This window comes from Diorhabda carinulata, chromosome 3 (assembly GCF_026250575.1).
Source record: "Diorhabda carinulata isolate Delta chromosome 3, icDioCari1.1, whole genome shotgun sequence".
NCBI lineage: Eukaryota > Metazoa > Arthropoda > Insecta > Coleoptera > Chrysomelidae > Diorhabda > Diorhabda carinulata.
Window position 1 is genome coordinate 14,202,419 of NC_079462.1, and position 21,000 is coordinate 14,223,418.

Consider the following 21,000-nt stretch of genomic DNA (forward strand, 5'->3'; position numbering starts at 1 on the left):
GTCAGAGGACGTTTTAGCGATGAAATTGGTACTTTATCGAATTCCTCGAATGGAATGGGAAGTCGATAAAAAATTATTTATTTTTTTTTCAAAAATTCGAATGTTATAATTAAGATGTGACTACTAAGACACGATACGTGAATGAAGGAATATCAAAATGTTTGAAGAAAAACGTAACAAGCCGAATGGCATGTAACAGTGTATAAAAACAATTCTAGGTATATATACTTGGTATATATATGATCACAATCTGGAGTCACATATTGAGGTTTTGGTTCTTAGTCTTGCTCTGTAGTCCTAGATTGTCTTTATCTGTTTCAAATATGATAGAAACAGTGAAGGTCTACGATTTATCGAATACATATTTTGTACATACTATCCTTTTCGATAAAAATCAAACATAACAACAGGAAATCGATTATCTCTTTTACAAGACCAACTACAAGACATACGTAATAGTTTTTTTTTTAAATTAACAGAAGTTATCGTAAAAGAAGACAAGATATAATTTACGTTACATGAATAACCATACCAAAAGTTTAATTTAATGTGAGCTTCATTCATTGTGTTGTTTTCAACGAATTTTTGGATTAAACATATATTTATCATTAGAATCGGTTGTTTTTTGAGTTAATTTGAATTTCTACTTAATTTCACATCGGTAAGTTTAAATATAATACATTATCCACTTGTAAACTTTTAACATTTTATAATACCTAAAATGCCGTGTGACAGATGCTTACTATCAAGAAATCATATCTCTTGTGTTTTGCCAACGTCTGCAAATAATTTGGATAATTCTTATTCAATACTAATTGCACATAATATCCTAATAATTAATATATAACAGCAACAAAGCATACAGGTTTGGACACAAATCTATGACCGTACAGTACTAAAATCCCAGATCCCAAGCATTTAAATTATTTCAGTAATTATTAAAAATTATATGGGAAAATATGTCCCAACAGTATTGAGAGGTTAAATCGAATTGACCTGAAATCGAATCGAATTTTATCAACCTGGACTATATTATTCTCAGTGGCATTCATTCCAGTTGAAAATACTTTCTTTTGAGTGTATAAGTTTCATTCCGCAATTTGTTAGTGTTTCTAATTGTTGTCTTCTGGTTAGTAATTGGCGTGAATTGTTTGTCTTTTTGTATTAAATTCTCACCAAAATTTTGTTGGTAAACAACCCGCTCCAATCTAGACCCGAGATAACGAGCAGTTTCGGCAACTAAATTCAAACAAGTACATTTTAATGTGAACTCTATTTACTTTATACACGACCTTTAAATTTCGCCTTGAAAACTTTTTATAAAAATAATCTACTAAATTCGAATCTCATCCTTCCATATAAATGGATATTAATGTCTTGACACGATGGCGTCTCAAAATACGGTTATTAATGTTTTTCTGAGTTTTCGATGTTTTTACATTTCTCGTACACAAATTCAAGTAAGTACTACTTCCACAAAAATCCATTATCAAACTATTTGTGATTAAGTAAGTTGGTTATTCTAAATTCTTAAATATTTTGTCTTCGCCATATGTTGTCAAAAATACACTAAACTGTTGTTAAGGTTTTTGACCAAACGCAGTTTCCATTTAAGTGGAGACACTTGTAATCATATTTGATCCAGATTGATAAGAAAATATTTTCAGCTATTTGAATTCAAATCTCAAGTATCCGTTCCTTTCGAACCAATACACACATGACAACGATTAATGCAATTTTCCATATTCTTGTTGTAAGCCTTAGCTACGTGACCTTCAATACCTTGAGCGATTTAGTTCTTATGGTTTTAATGGATTCATGGCACGTTTTACGAAATCACAGGGAGACAAATTGGACCAAAAAATAGTGGATATTATTCTGAAATGTGCATACTTATTATTGTGGTGAAAAATCCATGAATTCTATATCTACAAATTAATACGTTTACGATGAATTGCTTCACGTAGACTCCTCAAAACCGTCAATCAGTACTTTGTATTGACTGCCTGACTCCCTGGAATGAATTTATGATAAACCACAACACGGTCATATAAGAAAACGATGAATATCGCCTTAATTGCTGAGCAGTTTCGACAAGTTACATGCATATACATAAGTCTCGTCACTAGTATTGATGCGTTTGATGAATATAGCTACGTTATCAAGCATGTCGTATCCAACCTCTACCCGACTTTGCTTTTATCACTGATATATTCAAATAGTTTAAATCGAAAAGACTGTTTGGGTAACGAATTATGGCTTATTTTATAGAGATACAATGTATGAAAGATAAATTCCTCAGTAAATACGGAAATAAAACCAAAACAAGATTAATGCAATTTATTTAACACCTACTACAAGGTGAAACCCAGAAGCCAATTGACAAGTAAAATATTTGCGGCCTATCTATATCTGAACGTTGCATTTCAACTTTTGGACCAGAACTTTTTATCAAGAAAAGCTTTTTTTCATAATAGTAAAGTTCCAACTTAAGTAGACACACTGTATAGAATCATTTGCGTGGGATAACATATTAATGAAGAAAACATAAATTACAGAAAATACGTGGAATTGTACTGAATTGGAATATTCACGAACTCTTCTAAGACAAATATTTTTATTGGTAACTGTGAGAATTTCCTTAAGTTGAGAGTGGTAATTGATCAATCAGTCCGATTTATATTGCAGTTAACAAAAGTCAACCCAAATCATATGGTTCACCTCAAGTTGGATCTTAGTGTATTTATCCGTTATTCTGCCAATTCTGAAATTCCATCTTATATCTATGTCTGTACGGTCTAATTCGCATTGTCACTGATATACATCCCAAAGCTTTAGTTGGTCCTGCATATCGGGATTATGAAAGGGATTTCGACAGTTTACATAAAGTGTAAGAGCGCCATTTTTGATGTGTTGAATGAAATAAAAGCTATTTGTACGAACCCACATCAATATTAATTTCACCAAACCAAATATACAGCACAATTTTATTTTATTCATATTTAATTATTGAAAAATTTAACACAATGGATAAGTTTTATTTTATACTACCTGTCAAAATTTACCTCAAGGAACTGTGAAAAGTGTAATTCAATAATTTCCAAAAAAAAAAGATGTCCACTGAAATTGTGAAAATCAAAAAATTGGAGTATCGAACCATCATCAAGTACCTGTATTTAAAAGGGTTAAGAGGTAAGCAGATTTACGAAAATATGCTTAATACCCTTAGGGATCAATGTCCTTCTTATGCGACCATGAAAAATTGGAGTGCAAGCTTCAAAAGAGGTTAATTTTTCATTGAAGATGATGAGCGATCAGGAACGCTAGTTTCTGTGTCATTCCCCGAAAATAAATAAAACGAATATCTAGAGTACTGAATATTTCAGAAGAACGCGTTCATCATATAGTTTACGAAAAATTGCTGCAAAGTGTTTGAATGTTGAATAAAAGTATGCAAGGGTAGAAGCATCGCGTTCGAGCTGTGCTCGATGTGAAAACGATCTAGACTTCTTAAACTGAATTGTTACTATGGATGAGACTTGGGTACATTTCTACGATCCAGAAACAAAGCAACAATCAATGGAACACTCTGGTTCTCCAAGACCTAAGATGTCTCGTGTACAAAAATATGCTGCAAAAAATCTTGCTTCGGTTTTTTGGGATTGCCTTGGCGTAATCATGATTGATTTTCTGGATAAGGGTCGAACAATAACTGGAGATTACTATTCGACATTACTGATCACTCTAAGGGAAAAATTAAAGAGAAATGACGCAGAAAGCTATCCAAAGGTGTTTTGTTTTTGCAGGACAACGCCTCTGCACACAAATCTCATGTTGTCATACAAAAAATTTGTGATTTAAGGTTTGAATTACTTGAACACCCCCCTTATTCACCAGATTTGGCTCCGTCCGACTGTCCGACTTAGAAGGTCGTAATTTTTTTTGAAAGGTCTAGAGACGTTAAGGTTCGCTGTAATAAATGTATGCAATTAAGAGAAGAATATGCTGAGTCTTAAAATATTTTGACATTAAAATTTTAATTGGTCCTATAGTAGGCTAAGAATTTTTCAATATATCCTCGTATATTTTAATTAGAATATAAAGGCACAACTGTTCTACAAACCTAATTATCCAAGAAATACTTATCTCCACCAAATGTATCATCTAGCTTTTAGAAAAAGACCACAGGTAAAACACAAACAAACAAAAAATAAACGAATTCTCATACACAAGAGGATACCAAAAGTGGATTCAACTTTGAGGTCTACATAAGGGATATAGAAAGTTATCAAAGGAGAATATATCGTCGGTGATGCTAGTCTTATATAACCTTCTCTCCTTTAACCTGGTGAACCAATCCCCCAGCCAAATTGCTGACAATAAGAATAATAAAGCCGCAGCTGTAACCTCCCGCCCTCCATTTAAATTAATTGTTCCAAAACATCAAAACAAAAAAAAACTTAAAAAAATGATCTCTTAAACGAGGATGAACGCTTTTACTTGCCAGAGCTTTCTTTTCGGTCTCTTTCGGCCAATAGTCGCAGCTTTCCTCCTCTCCAGCCAGGACAGCAAACACAACCCCACACAACCTCTATAACCGGAGCAAAGGAGCAACTCCAATATCAGAGCCAACTCCAACAAACTCTTTCCCTTATACCAAATTTACCTTATTCTACCAAAAATTTTTTCCAACGAAACTATTTCTATTTCTCACTAATAGAAAAATGTCAAACGAAAGGTGAAGTTTCTTCCCAAACTTTTGTGGCAACGTTAGTTTTTTCAATTAACACACCATAACACATGGTTTGGTGATCATGAGTTGTCAGTTACATAATTTTAATTTTGGAATTAGTTAACATCAATTTTAAAAAATGCTTAAATTAACGTAGAAGCTCAAAATAACAGTTATACGTTATGGCTAAATATGGACAATGTGCTTCGGCCATAAAAAAAGCAGTTTTCTAAATAATTTTTCAATTTATCTCTTATACTCGTATTTTCAGGAACAATTAGTAAAACAGAAAATAAGGTTTCGCGAGTTTGGTCATGTGAGGCGAATAAAAATAAGCAGTGCACTAAGTGATGGAAGGGGGTGATTGTCAATAACAGATATTGAGTAGAGAGGCATCTACTTCATTCAATGCTAGTCGTGCATTGACCGTAAACATATTGAGAGAATAAAAGGCATCCTATAAAATGATACCCACTCAGGACCTCACGGAAAAACAACTTTGCAAAAGAAGTGAGCGAATAATAACAATATTTTTTGATGAGTGCACCCTTCCCATTAATGAACGGTAGAATTGGCGCTGCTGAATATCGAATATCTTCGATGTATGAGACACGCGATAACCTCAGAAGGTAAAGTTTTGGTTAGGGATTATTGGAAACCATATCATTTCTCCCTTTTCCATTGGGGGCAGTTTAAAGGAAGATCATTTTTTGAAACTTCGTCAAAGTAATGCCATTCCAGTTTGGAAAATTCATATCCAGATCCAGGAAACCTTCAATTTTCAGTGAATACGATAGATATGGGTTTAGCAAGATGGATTAGAGTACTCCGTTACTAAAATGACCTATTGTGTCCTCTATTCAGGCGATAATGAGAAATCCAGTGTTTATAGCTGACCTTTCAATCCCACTCCTCTCAAAAAAGTTTAGAATGTGGGATTTGTAGTTGCTAGAGATCTACATCTTCTATTTCATTAGCTCCCAGGTGTAGTGCTCTGGAGTTCCGTAGTTTTCGAGAGAATGTGGATAGAGGTTTCGTCCTCCGCACAACAGAATTTGTACGTAGCATTATATGTTCTAAGTCTTGTGGTGTCTTCAGATGTCCATTGAGGCTATTATGCCCCGACAGGATTTCTGTTAGCATTCGTAGGAATCTTATTGGTTGATACATTCAGCACACTGTCTCTGGTTCTTGTTTCCCAGGAGAATCTTTGCCTGTCTTTGCCTCTGTAGATTGTCCAAATAACTGGTTTCGCCATTACCACATTCTCACGTTTTCCAATACTCTCTCCTTTTTTGAAGCTTATACCACAGAACGGTTCAGATTCTATGAAGGGTTTGTCTGACCCTGTCTTAACGATTATGTCAGCTGTTTCGCTTCCGACAACTTAAGTGTGACTCGAAATCCATTGCAGGGTAAAATTTTTCTTGTCTAACTTGCTTAACCTGTCCCAAATTAGTTCAAATTTTGTTATATTGGTACTTACAGCTCTAATTGCTGCTTGACTTTCGAAAAGAATGATTATATCCTGTTTGCAATAGTTGCTATCTAGGTTGATCTCGGTACATTTTCCAATTTCCAAATATTTCTGCTTGGTGTGTTGCCCGGGCTTGGCTTTCAGAGTATTTGGTTCTGTCACGTATACATGTCTATTTCTAATATGATGTTTTGATCCCACTAGCTTCTACAGCTTAATATTGGGATACATAATTTACTAAATTCTGCTAAATTTACAGTCGTCTTTCAAATTTTATCAGTAACAATGTCATGGATCAATCCATTACTATGATATATCGACTGAAATGTAACTAAGTAGTGTAAACCTCGGAGGTAACAACCTCTGAATGAATTGAATATACACATTTCCTCAGGGTTATGCTTATCGAAAGACCTAAGAAAGGCTTGCAATTAGTTAATCATCTGCCACATCGTCAAAATTTTGTCCCAAGCGATTACTAATTGTTTCCAAAACTTGAAGAATACTTATGTGCGATAAATCAGTAGATTGCTGAAGTCGAACAATATTTTTGTTCAAAATACTAACGGATACTATATTGAAAAATAAGAATAATATTTTTTGTTTCAAAAGATCAACTTTCGTAGTGAATCAAATTTTCAATGTAAGAAGTGCTAATGATGAAGGATACTACACCAACATTTTTAGATAAAATGAAATATATAACCTTTCTACGTAATTTTTCAAATACATATATTATTGTCTTTGCAATGTTATCTTAGGTAAAATGAAAATGTTCTCTCATTCAATGGTTAACAGTTTTTTCAGTTTCTTTTCATAAACTTTCCACTAATGTCTCAGATTTTTCACATCACAATCAAATCGTATTTGAATTTACGTTAATCAATCTCAATTAAGGCATTCAGTCATTTTTACATTGATACTTTCAATATATTCAGATCGTTTTTGCTTCGATGTTTCATAAAATATGTTATATGAAAATTTCATAGTGTCTACCATACTAAAACATTTCAACTTCAGATCAGCACTTGGAATCTTTTCCACTCACAGTTCACAACTTAACCATGTTTCAATTTACGGAACAGAACAAAGAAAAATACTTTTCCCAAATCGAAGGGACTGATTAAATTGCTAGTTTTCTTTCTCCTGGGCACTGTCCCTATAGGTTCAGAAATTCGTTACACGGACGTATTGTACCGTGAATAAGAAATTGCTTCTAAACGCTTATATGCGAAAATTACAATCTTTTATATATATATATATATATATATATATATATATATATATATATATATATGAATTGAATTATTAGGTGATATATGAGGTATGCTCAGTAATTAAAAAACATAGTATCTATTTACATCTATTACTTCGAATTTCACGATTCGAAATGTTGGCTCGCCATTTATCAGAGGAGAAAACAGCAACTTTCCAGGTTAATACCACGAAGAATATTAAATTACATCTCCTCCGAAAAACATGATGTCATAGACAATCTGCCGAAATTGGCATCCCCAATGGTTCGCAATTACAAGGAGAGGGTCGTAAACACTTACTAGTTTCGTTGTTGTTGCACCTCTTCAGAATGGTGAAACGATCTCTCGTTCAGACTCTAATTCGAACCGAAGACACAGCCAGCCGGCGCTGCTACTTGATTCATGTAGTTTAATATTCCTCAGTAGAATAGAAGTGAAGATGTTGCCAAAAAACTACTATTATTTAAATAATAATAATAGTTTGAAATAAAATTAAAGTAAAATAATATAAGTTGATAATATATAGTAAAATAACAACTGAGATCTAATCAAACCCATCATCATAGGTGCGATAAATGTAATGGTGACTATCAGCTGCGCAATCTACGTGGCACTAGAGTCCACATGTTCTTTGGCTCTTGATAGACAAAATAGAATAGTCTTCTTCATCGGGTGACGGTTGTGAAGTCTTTCTCTTCTTGGCATTGGTTTTTCCTTTCCCTTTATTATTTCATTTTTCTACAGCTAGATTTTTCTTCTTCTTTAAATTTTTCCTATCTGCCTCTTTCTCGGACGTGTGTGTAAATGGTTTACTTTTTTTTACTTTTTTCTACCACCTCTTGCTTTTCGTTGGACAGCTTGCAGATAAGTCTGAACAATTTCGGACGAAGAAGGTGGCCGCATGCCTGAGGCTACAGCAACTTGAACCTGGACAAGACGTAGAAGATTAAAACAGTCTGTAATTTATGCGAGCAATGGGGAGGAACTGATAACATAGTAATGCCATTCCCTTTGCAAAAATCTAGTGCATTTATATGAACATAGGGTGAATGATTGTCCATTACTAGTAAGATCATATATGTTTGAGAAACATTAGCTAATTCCTCGAAATGTTCCAGAATCATTAAGAATGAAGTATTCTGCATCCAGTCTGTAGGATATGCAGTTCTAATTGATTCCACTAACCTGTCTCTAAAAAAATGATCCTGGTAACAAACTATCGGAAGTAGAAAAAAAGGTATCGCATTTTCCAAAGCATTTATTGCAAAAGCAACTGTAATGAAAGAGGCACGTACAGCTGAAGTAACAGATCCCTTCTGCCGAATGCCACCTCTTGCCACTACTTTGCCAAGTTTTTGCACTGTATTAAAAATTGTTTCATTAACATTTTATATATCTTGTCATATACGTGCCTGTCATAAACAAATTCCGAATTATCAAAAAATGATCTCACATTTGTTTTATTAAAACTTGTAGACCTTGTAACCTGTGCTACGAATTCAGAGAGGGACTAGTTTCTATTAATGAAATAATGGAACCATTCATAACCAGTCATCTAGTTTTCATCCCAAGTAACAAGTCATTCTATGTTATACTTAGTTGTCAGGTGTCTCTTTCGCAAAAAGAACTCAATATATATCCGCAAAACTGTGATAGATATACTTTGATAGCTACTGTTTTTGCTCCATAAAAAAAATTTATTACGTAGAACATATATTACGCTGATTATGCTTTCATCGTGATTTACACCGGCTTCATCACGTTTCAGGTATCGTGACAACGACATGCGATTAACTGCAGCTCTCTATAAAGAAATCTCACGTTTAATTTCTTCATAAGTATTTTTGTTTATATCAGATTGCGCTCGATGGGTCTTTCGTAAGCGTTTTCTGTACTAGTAATAGTATAATAGTATATATAATATAATAGTATAATAGTAATACTAAAAATAGTACTACCAACAAGTATGTCACTATTGTTTAAATCTTGCATAGTCCTATCTGATGCTTCGAGCAAATGCTTACACTCATCCCAAATTATGATCGAAGTCTTCGGTAACACTGCTGCCATTCCGCTTAATTTTTGATGTTACACATTGCATTTGGATTGTTATGAATGTCTAATGGTAACTTGAAAGAGTTTTTTGTGTATAGTCTAAAGTCTATCACATTAAAGTGTGGCGCTATCTATGATAAGTAAAGGACAAAATTTCACAGTTCTCTGTAAAAAAAGTCGCTTAAGGCGCTATCTGTTCCAGACTTATGGAAACTAAGTTGGATCAAATTACATATATATGCCAACTTTCATGAGTTTCATTTTTGAGTTCGGTACATACACACGGACACTGAACTTTTATATATTAAGATGTCACATTTATACCCGACCCATAATTTCGAAAACATAAGTATTTGCATAAGTAAATGGTTGAAACCCAATGTTTAGTATGGTTCAAAACCAGTATCGACAGTACTCGAAGTATTTGAATTATAATTGAAAAACATAATTAATAATGATTGTTGAGATAACGAAAATTTATCCAGTGAAATAAGGATGAACTTTGAGTAAGAGCTATGGTTTTTCTTAATAAAGATTGTTTTTTTACAAAAAAATGCAATGTATCTGTTTATTTACATATTTTTAGGAAACATCATCTAATTTGCTTTTTATACTACGTTATATCGTCAGTTCAAGCTCAAAAAATATCATGATTATAAATATGGGAAAGTATAATTCTGCAAAAAGCTTCTTATCTTTGAATTTTAAAAAGAGGATTCTCTTACTATTGATAAAAACCACCAGGTAATCAACCCTACATGCGCTACTAAAAATAAAGATAAAAACCAACGTTCGAAGAAAGCGAACACATCTTGTTTATTTTACCATCTTATAATCAAATGCGTAGTGAGAAGGGCTTTACGAATATATATATTGTAAAAGGGGAGTCGAGTATTGTGTGCTGTTAAACTCGTAAGCTGGAAAAGTGGTGTAGATTATCATACATAAAAAGAGTAAGCATAACAAAAAATTTGTGCTTATACAGTTCCACTTAATTATATTTGACGCACTCATCGTAAAGTTTGAAGCTATTTATTCTCAATGTCAAATAATAAAACATCTAATTCTGAATAGAATATTCAATGTTAAAATAAACATGAGGGTAGTCCGATAAGTACTATAGTTTATTTCAGTAAGGTATAGAGTAATAAAATCTCATTAAGTATGCAAAGGGACCACAGAGTGACCCAACGAATATTTAAGCCACGTACATAGTTTGGTATTGTTTGGTAAAATTTTTTTTTATCAAGTGCAGGTAGTACCCGGGTTGGGGTCAATATATGGGTTTAGCCTATTGTTATCCATTTACAAACATTGAAAATAGTGTGCCAAAGGCGTGCCGGTAGGATACTCGTAAAAAGGAAATAATTTTATTTTAACAGAATAAAAATTAGACATTATGTACATAGTATTAGGTACACTTTTTTTAATTATACAAAAAATACATTATAGAGAAATTAAATTATAATAAAATCATAATAATCTTCGTCATCTGAGGAACTTTCATCTCCTCTTGACGTTATAATTAACGGGTCGACGGTCCGATCGATCAAGTAGTCAAGATGCCACATTTTCTCCTCTTCTTTAATGACATGCTGGACTGCTTTTCGCCAGTTCTCTGGTGTCACCTCCTTAATGGCATGATCAAACAGTAGCTTAATGTCTTTCATTTTGATTGTCGTGTTGTGTTGTGCTACAAATCCTTTCACTTGCGCCCATATAAGTTCTATAGGATTAGTACGCATTGATATGGCGGTGTGCGCAGCACAGTAACACTATTTTTTTCTGCTTCCATGGCGAATTTCATAAAACGATATTTGTATGAATTTACTATAGCTAATAGTTCTTTTTTTATCGAATTATCTTCAAATTCAATACTTTTGATGGTTAACCAGTCAATAATTTCTTGTTTTCTCCAAAATAAAGCTGGAGTTTTCTCTATGCGTCGAGAATGATAAATTGCGTTATTCATAACTACTACTGAATCAGCCGGAAGATATTTTATCATTTCACAAAAATAGTCTTTAAAAACATCCGAATCCATGTCCTCGTGGAAATCTCCCGTATGGCACGTCTGAAAGGTTAGGAAACCTTCTTTAAAAATCCCTCTTCGCTTCCAGTATGGACGATTATTAGTCTTTTTCCTTTACCTGAAGGCACCTTAATACCTGTTGACAAGCCTTCCATAAAAGCGTGACGATCACCCGTTATATTTTTGTCTTGCCACATTTTTGATACTATCTAACCTTCATTAATTCAAGTCTCATCAAGATAAAAGATTTTCTTCTGCTCTGTTCTGAACTGCTTTATACTTCTTAAGTATTTTAGTTGCCAGCTTTCCAGTAAAAGTGTTTTACGGTTATGCTTTTCCCAGGCAAAATCCATATTTCTCAAACTGATCAATAAATTTTTTTATTTATCAACGGAATACTGTCATCCTAGCCAAGCTCCATTCAAATCTTATGTAGGGTGGGTATTTCTTTTTTAAAATAAAAAGAGTGAATTTTTCTTCGAATTACACTTTTGGTGTCTTCATCAAGGACTTTTACTGGTCTGTCTGGACTTTTCTTGGGAGGTTGCACTTGGCCTGCTATTGTTCTCCCCGCAATAATATAAAAACGGCGGACTTTCCAACTCCAGTCGTTCGGGAACATCTGTCGACAGTTTCTTGTACATTAAATTTCGGGTAATTGTATTTTATGCAATCGTGTACATTTAAAATAATAAGTTTTTCATTCACTGATAGTGGAGAATTATTGGAAAATCTTTTCTTCGGTGTAAATGTCTAATCTTATAATACTGTGATTACTATTTACGGCTTAACAGCAAATACTGTTCGTTGGACTAAACAAATATACTTATAAAGGTCTAAAAATTTTGGGTAAGACACCATTGCCTTTACGGTACTAATTGGAGGTTAAACGGTACCTGTTAAACGCAACTGTATAATCTACTACCTAATCTCTACACAATATTTCAAGACCTACACCTACGGCCGACACCGAAATTTATTTTTCTATACCTTCCTGAAATAGACTATGATATCACAAAAAAACTGAAATTTTGGAGATGTGAATATTTATTGTCAAATTCAACTTGTTTAACCCTTATGAAAATAGGATTTCTTGAGGTCTGTAAAATAAGTCTACATGACAATGATGACATTCTCATTCCACCCGGCGAGTCGCTTCTTCTATTTTGGAAGCAAAACAGAGTCGCATGGGGCTAGGTCTAGCGAAAATAACAGATAGGGTAGTACAAATTCACCGTGGCGAAGGCGAGGGTGTAAGCGAGTGCGTAATTATGGTACTTCATTTTGGCGTCGAATCGGCCCACTAACGCGGCATAGCCCTGGGACTGGATGTAGGTCACACCTTGTTAATTCCAGAAAACGGTTGCCATCAGCTTTCCGGCCTATAATATAGTCTTTGCTTTCATTGGATCACGTTCGTAAGGCGCACTCCAGTCCACTCTTTTCAATGTTTTTTAGTTCCTGTTCTGTACTTGTTTACTTATGTTTTGTCTACGGTCATGCAAAAACTCCATATTGTGCTTCAATGGAGTCTAACAGTTCTAAAAGGTAGTCTCATGGTTGCGATTATTGTCCGGAGTTAACCAAGGCGACATTTATCGTGCCGACAGCTTCTCACTTTGAAAATTCCAAGAATAGTTATTTGTATGCTTAGGCTTTCAAATACCTTTTTAACGTACCCATCAAACAGTTATCGCCGAAGAAACTTGCGGCCGAGGCAACAAAATCTTGAGGTCTTTGAAAAGTTTCGCGGCCATGGCATACACACTACTTTTCATGCAATCATTAAAATTATTAAACTAGATAATTGTAGGTCAATATATTATTGCTCTAAAATCAACAGCAGTTCAATTTATTTAACAATGTTACCGTGTGCTATGGAAATGATATGTTCCAATATATACAAAGTATTTTGACAGTTGACAAAAATGAAAAAATGCAAATTACCAAATCCTGAAACATAACTTCATATTTTAATATTTTTTTATTTATCTACACTCTTCCTATTCGTGGGGTGAATTTATAAACTTGTCTCTTATGTTCTTAATTTATTTAAACACTTTACACTACACTTAACTAACTCATAATAATCAACTTATCACTATCACTTCTATAATTTAAATTCTTCGCTCACTTTCTATCTCGTTGTGTTCACTATGGCTATTCATTATAAACTAACTGACTGCTCTAAACGGAAAGATTAGCAAAAGTTCTAGAAAATAAAGAAACAAAACAAATAAATAAATAAACCTTCTTAGAAATTAGATCAAAGGAGACAATATAAACAATCATCAAACGAATTCCGTGGTTTGTGGTTTGAAAAAATTATATCAAATGTGCCGCGCCTTCGGCGAATTTTGGAATTTTATTATAGCTGGACAGGGCGGTCTTCAAGCCTATATCGTGGAATTGTTCGTAACAATATAATAAAACGCGGTAGAATAAGAACATTTATACTACAAAGAGCATGATTCAAATTAAAATTCATAGTTATCTTCATCTTCGATACAGATCAGACGGTCGCACTTTTCATCGTTACTATCTACTAATGTCTACTTCACAGAGATTGAACACCTACTTTATAGTCCTGAGCAGGCCACGTCCGACTATTGTTTGTTGCAAAAGCTAAACGCCAGGTTAATGGGTAGAAGATTTAACAGATAAGAAGAAATTAAACGGTGTACGATCATATTAGCTTTAATATTTTCATATTTTTATAATGGCATAAAAGCTTTAGTCTAGTGTTCTGAAATGTTTGTGGAAATATGACTTTTCTTTAAATGTATGCACCATGTATATATGGCACAAGTATGATTAAGCCACCCAACAACGATCATAATGAAATTCTATACATAGACTATTGATACTACAAGAAATCGATTTATCATATATATTTTATGTCCATGGATAAAATGAAAATTTAGTAATTTTTGCCATGTTAGGTTAGGTTAGGTTAGGTAAGTTTACATTAGTTCATGTTAGGTTAGGTTAGGATAGGATAGGTTAGGTTACGTTACGTTAGGATGTGTTAGAGACTGAAATAAAGGTAAATTTTCTTCAATCAAATATTTTGATTGGACTTGAATCTATAACTTCTACATTTGAGTTGGTGAGTCATTTTTGATTTCTTCTATTAAAAAAATGAATAGATCCATTTTTGGTTCAGATTTACGACATTATCGTCGCCATCTATCCATCTATATATATATATATATATATATATATATATATATATATATATATATATATATATTACATGTCTATCGCGGAAGAATACTCTCCATCTGGCCTCAATTCTTTGGGTATGAACGCCGCTATCAGAAACAAATATTTCTTTGTGATGAACCCACTCATGAGCGTAGCCTTCATTGCTGAGGCATCGATAGGTTAGCCAGTCAACTGTATGAATTATTTTTCCTGGATCGACATGCTTTTTTTGATAAAAATGATGCCCTTGCATACTTTGTCCACAGAAACTCTTCTGCGTATGCGTTAATCATGATGAATTTTTACAAACAGATAGATCTTGATGAGATCTAACGAAGAAATTTACCCATGGTTCGATATCTGTTAGCCTTCCTGAGATAATGGCCACTTCCGGTATCTCCGGAAGTACATAAATGATTCCGCATAAAATAGATATGAAAAATCGATTTCTCGTATCATCAATAGTCTATGTATAGTTTCATGATGATCGTTGAGGGGTGACTTATCATACTATTACCGTATATATCTTTTATATCACTTTTCACGCCCTATTCTTCTATCATTATTGTATTACTAATTTTAATTATAGAAATGAGTATAGAAAAGCTTCCTCCATATGTTCTATACACGAAATATAATTACTAGATAAACAGACTTGAATACATTTAGTCTACGAACTTGTTCACATCGGAAATAACATACTCGTAATACTACCTGACGTATCCGACACAGCGAAGCACAAACTTGAACTCTATTAATATATCTGTCATGTTGCTCATGTCCCGCCGATCAAGATCACTCGTGTGGTGTTAATGTTCATTCGGAAATATTTGAAATCGATCAATAATCAACGTATACTGAATCTTCAGCATAGCAATAATACCATCAATTCTAGAGAGTTCTAACTTATACTAGTTTCAACTTATACGAATTTCTTATATTACCTCACACGTAAATTGCAAGTTTTTGCATCGATAAATTAGCTTCGACTCCATTCAAAGTCCCTGATAAAAGATAGATTGTCTCGTAAAAGTCAATTTCTCATTTCAAGATTGTAACAAAATGAAATTCTCTCAAATTACCTAAATGAGAAAATTAAAACCAAAATGGTCAAAATCTGTTGACATTTTTTTGTCTCAAGTTTATCAGAATTTGTGAAAAAAATCCACTCTGTATATAATTTTGTTTAATTTTTGGATATATATTTTCGTGATATTTGTAACGTCTTCAATTAAAGCCTGATAATAGTGTATTTCAATGTGGTTTAGATTAGTTTATATCTTTCTGTCAGGCATACAGCCTAAGAGTTGTAAATTTTCACATTTTCAAAGTTCTTTTTTAAATATCTAATATAATCCAATTTAATGGTCTCAGAAGTTCAATTTTTTACATAAGAACATTGCGTTTTATTAAGATAAGCAGTACTTGATAACAATAACAACAGGCATGGTATACCATTTGATATAGAGAAGCAGTCTCATGAGTAATGTTGCTTTTCAATGTTCACTTCGTTCATTGAATAATCACACAAAAAGAAGGTCTGAATATTAGAAGTATGTGGTGTAGAATTCTCCGATAAAACCTTAAAAATTGGCATCAACTATACACTATATACCTCGGAATTTGACTGCTTGACCATGTGAAATGATTTCGTACACTAAATCTTCGTAATTCCACTAGACACAAAACAAGACTTTCTGCTCGAATCGACCTTTCTTGCGTCGGGTTCTGGTGATTGTCCTTTGTATGACCACTGATTTTTATTGTTAAAGTTGTTTATATAAATCCATTTTTCATCAGAAGTAACAATCCGTCGAATAAAACGATCATTTTTCGACAGGGTAAGGCACAGTTTACTTCTACTTGATGTTTCGCTTGAATCTTAGTTGATTCGAATGGCGCTTATCAACTGATATTGCAGATGTTACCCAATTATTCCAAATATCGATACAGTGAAACCTCTCAAGCTGTACACTTCTTTAAGTTGTACATCTCCCTATGTTGTACGCATTTTGACACTTTGGGAGAATTTTTCTCCAAGTTGTACACCTCTCTATTTTGTATGTTGTACAATTTCTTTACCATAAAAATGATTCGTTTAACCTCTCAAGTTGTACGAATTACCATAAAAAATGACAAAATCCGTAATTACGCTGAGCGCAGCCAAAATTTTCATAATCTTCCTGTCTCTGTAAAATTCGAAAAGGCACTTTCTCTCATCAGAGAACTTTCTTATGATATACAGCCCTCTTGGATGCCGTACATTTATGAAATGAACAGTGAATGTGGGGATGGTATATATTTAGAAAGAATATGATACAAGGAAAAGATAGTGATTTTTTTAAATCTGTTAATTAATTATTTATCTATTGGAGGATTAATTTTTTTGTAACTGTAAATTTGTTTTTTGTTGCATTGACAATTTAATTATTTTTATAAATATGAGCAAGTAACTATTCAATAAATAACTATTGAATATAAAAACATGTTGAAATAACTTTATTGATTACATCGTCTCCCCCCACCCTTATCCCTCTAAGTTGTACACAAATGATTGGAACCAAAGGTATACAAGATAGAGAGGTTTCACTGTATAAGGAATCTTATAATGTCCAAAGATGTTCGAAAATAGGTCAATGCTCAGATCTCTACTATTACGAGGACAAAAGTACCTGACCCTACATAGAAAACAAAAAAATTTTGGAAAAAAATATATTCCTTTTCAACGTGATTTTTCTGTTAGCTCCATACACTTTCCCCACCGATGTTCAATAAATATACCCTTTTTATAATAAGAATCGTGAAGTTCCTCAAAATAAAATATTTGACCACCGATTCACTTTTTCAAATCTTGGAACAGAAAATAATCCGAAGGGGCTAAATCTGGTGGATAGGGTGGATGAGGTAACAATTTAAACTTTAATTCAATAATTTTGGCCATTGCAATAACACTATATTATTGTCTTGATGAAACACTTTCTTCTTAGGATAGTTTTTCCTTTTTTAAGATAGTCAATGAAAATTATCTCACGCGGATCCCAAAAAATCGACGCCATTTTTTTGCCTGCAGATAGAACGGTATTTGCCTTTTATGGAGCCGGTTCACCCTTTTCAGTCCATTGCTTTGATTGTTCATTTGTTTCGAATATGAAGTGATGGACCCCCTTCCATCCATGATTATAAAACGACGTATAAATTAAGCGTTGTTTCTGAGAAAAACTCGATAGAAATATCTTCACGACGTTGTTTTGGATCCATTATGAGCAAGCGTGGCACCCATTTTGCGCACAGCTTTCTCATCTCCAAATTTTCAGTAAATTTTCCTCAACATTTCTAGAGTCATTATCTCATTTGGTCGACTACTGCGATGATGATCTTCGCAGGTCGTACGGCCTCATTTAAAGTCTGCAATCCAATATTTCAAACAAATAGTAAAGAACGTGGCATCTTCAAACTAGATACATATGCTGTATAGATTGTGTTCTGCAACTTTCGCCATCTCTAGGTCAGGCCAGGTTCTTTTTGGGACTTTCTTTAAAAAACTAATGTCTAACAATACCCGAATTTCATATTTATCGGACTCCCTACCATTCATTATAAAAACGTACTGCGATGTAAAATGTAAAGCATTTGTACTTTTCATATAATAAAAGACTGATATTAACAAGTTACGACATCTTGTAATTGAGGAGTAGGAATTTTCACATATGGAAATCGGTATATTTAAGAGACATCCAATATATTCGAAAAGTATTTCAGTTAAGATATTGTTTTTAAAAGTAAACTTATGAGGGTAGATCCCATTGCTCTGCCCCTGACCCATATATAAATCAAAACAATTGCTTAATATCACTTCATATTGTAACTTATTATGTATAGACTCAATCTTGATGTTAAAGATTATGAACCTGTTAAGGTGTTTGAAGTAGGATCCTAAAATTGATTCGGTATTTGATAGACATCATAGGACAAAGTGAAAAAGGTTATGTGCCGAGTATAAATGCGCTAGACAGTCGTGTATAGACGATTATACATGTGGAGGACCCACTATCACTACTACATACGAAACTTTTGAATGAATCCATGATCTTGTGCTGCAAGATCAACATGCGTCTTACAGACAAGTAACATTTCTACTGACAAAATCAACATGGAAAAATTGTCTATTTAATGAGCACCATGAATGTTTTGTCCTAGTATAGACAACACATTGATTGTCTAGATAGGTCGTGAGCTCATTTTTCGAGGAAGGTACCGAAATACCGAGTAAGGAAATGAAACATCAAAGTTCATTGTCGTTGATAACATTCTAGATGTAACCTTTAGGAGAGAAGGTGCTTAAGATGCACGCTGGAAAAAGTTGCGCAAAGATGTTCTCTTGCATAAGAATAACGCACCTAGTGAAAGCTCCACGATTACTACAGCTACACATACGTGGTAAACAATTCATTTCATATTATCTTCTGATATGCTCATTACATCTTGATAGACACCTAATTGAAAGATAAAAATGACATCTGCCAATTTTTCACTGAGCAAGAATGGGTTAGATAAAGATGAAGCAAAATTATTCATATTATTATAAACAAAAGAAATATACTACGTATTTTATCTTTCATTCCTTCATTTCGGCTATAGTTGAATATACAATTGAAATTATAAAATCGAATCTTGAAAGAAAATTTGCTTCGAGAAAACCATCTATAATAGCACGTTCACTACTGGCTTGAAGCTTGAAGCTTAAGCATTACTTTATTATTGTCTGTCACTGTCATTTTTAAATAACAATGATTGTCTATTTCCACGGTTTTAAGCTTCCATGTTAAAGTTTAACATTTTAAACTAGGCGCAGTTGATTAATTCGAGGGTCCATGAGACCCTACATGGGATGAGAGGTGTGAAGAACTCCCAATGAATATTCCAGATTTTATAATTAGTTAGTGGGTACTAACTGCTGACTATACTTAGAATATTCTTTATTATTAAAATTGACGTTGCGAACTGTGTCACTGAGTATTTATATAAACATAACCAAAAACTTTCTGTTCGTATTGCTAATATCGATATAAATTAATCAGTAAACCAGATATTCTATCCAAATTATCTATCCCAATTAACATATGAATAGTATCATGTGACCAGTGAAAACAAATTCGTGGCTCGTTTTGTTTGCAAAGAAGACTACGAACGAATGACAAATGAAATTTGGTTTATTTAGTGCGCAAATTTCGACAGAAAATGTTTTACGCATTGCAATTATTTTTATATGTTTTATAAATAATGTTTTAAATACTTTTTTTCTGTCAACAAAAATTTTCATAATTATGACTAGAACAAGCTTTTACACGTTCCTTTTTTCACGGATAAATTCTTTGTAATTATATCAAAGGTTTTGTGCTTTGTCAGTTAAATAAGAATTTTCTATTGTTTTTTTTGGATTTTTCTAAGAATCAGAATGTTTAAGAAACGTAATACATGTACTTTTCTCTTAGAATAATATCTGGTTATTCTAAAAATTCAGCCTATTCTGTATTTTCTTTGATTTTATAATGCCGGTGAACAACTTTTCCGAAAAACTTAATAATATCCTATTAATGACGTTATTACTCCAAAACCGATTGGAATTGAATGTTGAGTGATATTTATTATAATCTAGGTATGTGCTGGAAACTACATAAATGTTTCTAGATGTGATAGAAATAAGATGAAATCAGAAGTTATTCAACCTCTATATCTTTGCAAGAGTGATATTCTTGATACTCCGTCGCGAGATATCCATCAAAGTATTTCCCATTTAATAGAATGCTGTTTTTCCTTACTAAAGATATCCTGGAAGTTAGTTTTAGAAATATTCTTCAGTGTTGCCATATCATCAGTTTCATTGGTTTATTTGTCATGAAATCAATGTTATTTGAGTTGCATTGTTGGTCAGGCAAAAAGTATAGAGGTACTTTGAAATTTAACGGAAGCTTAGAAAGTCTGATACTTAGTATTGCACTACAAGAATCGGACATCCCTAGAGCTGTAGCTATTTCGTTTCGACTTTGTTACGAAATATTTTTCAAGCTACAACACAATATTCTTCAGTAATCATGTCTTTACGAACATATTTTTAATGTAAGGTAGATCGGGATCACTTGATGTGCATTTTGTTCAAATCAGTGTAAGGTTCTTCCAAAGGAATAATGATAAAACGTTTTTCTCATTTATTTAGACTCTCTCTTTTCGTGGAGTGAATATA

The 21,000-nt window shown here is 33.2% G+C and overlaps 1 protein-coding gene across 2 annotated transcripts in view; it reads left to right on the plus strand.

The window, feature by feature from the left end:
• The window catches only part of LOC130891315 (neuropilin and tolloid-like protein 1), a 692,365-nt gene that overhangs the window by 143,314 nt on the left and 528,051 nt on the right, over positions 1–21,000 (plus strand). The window lies entirely within an intron of this gene.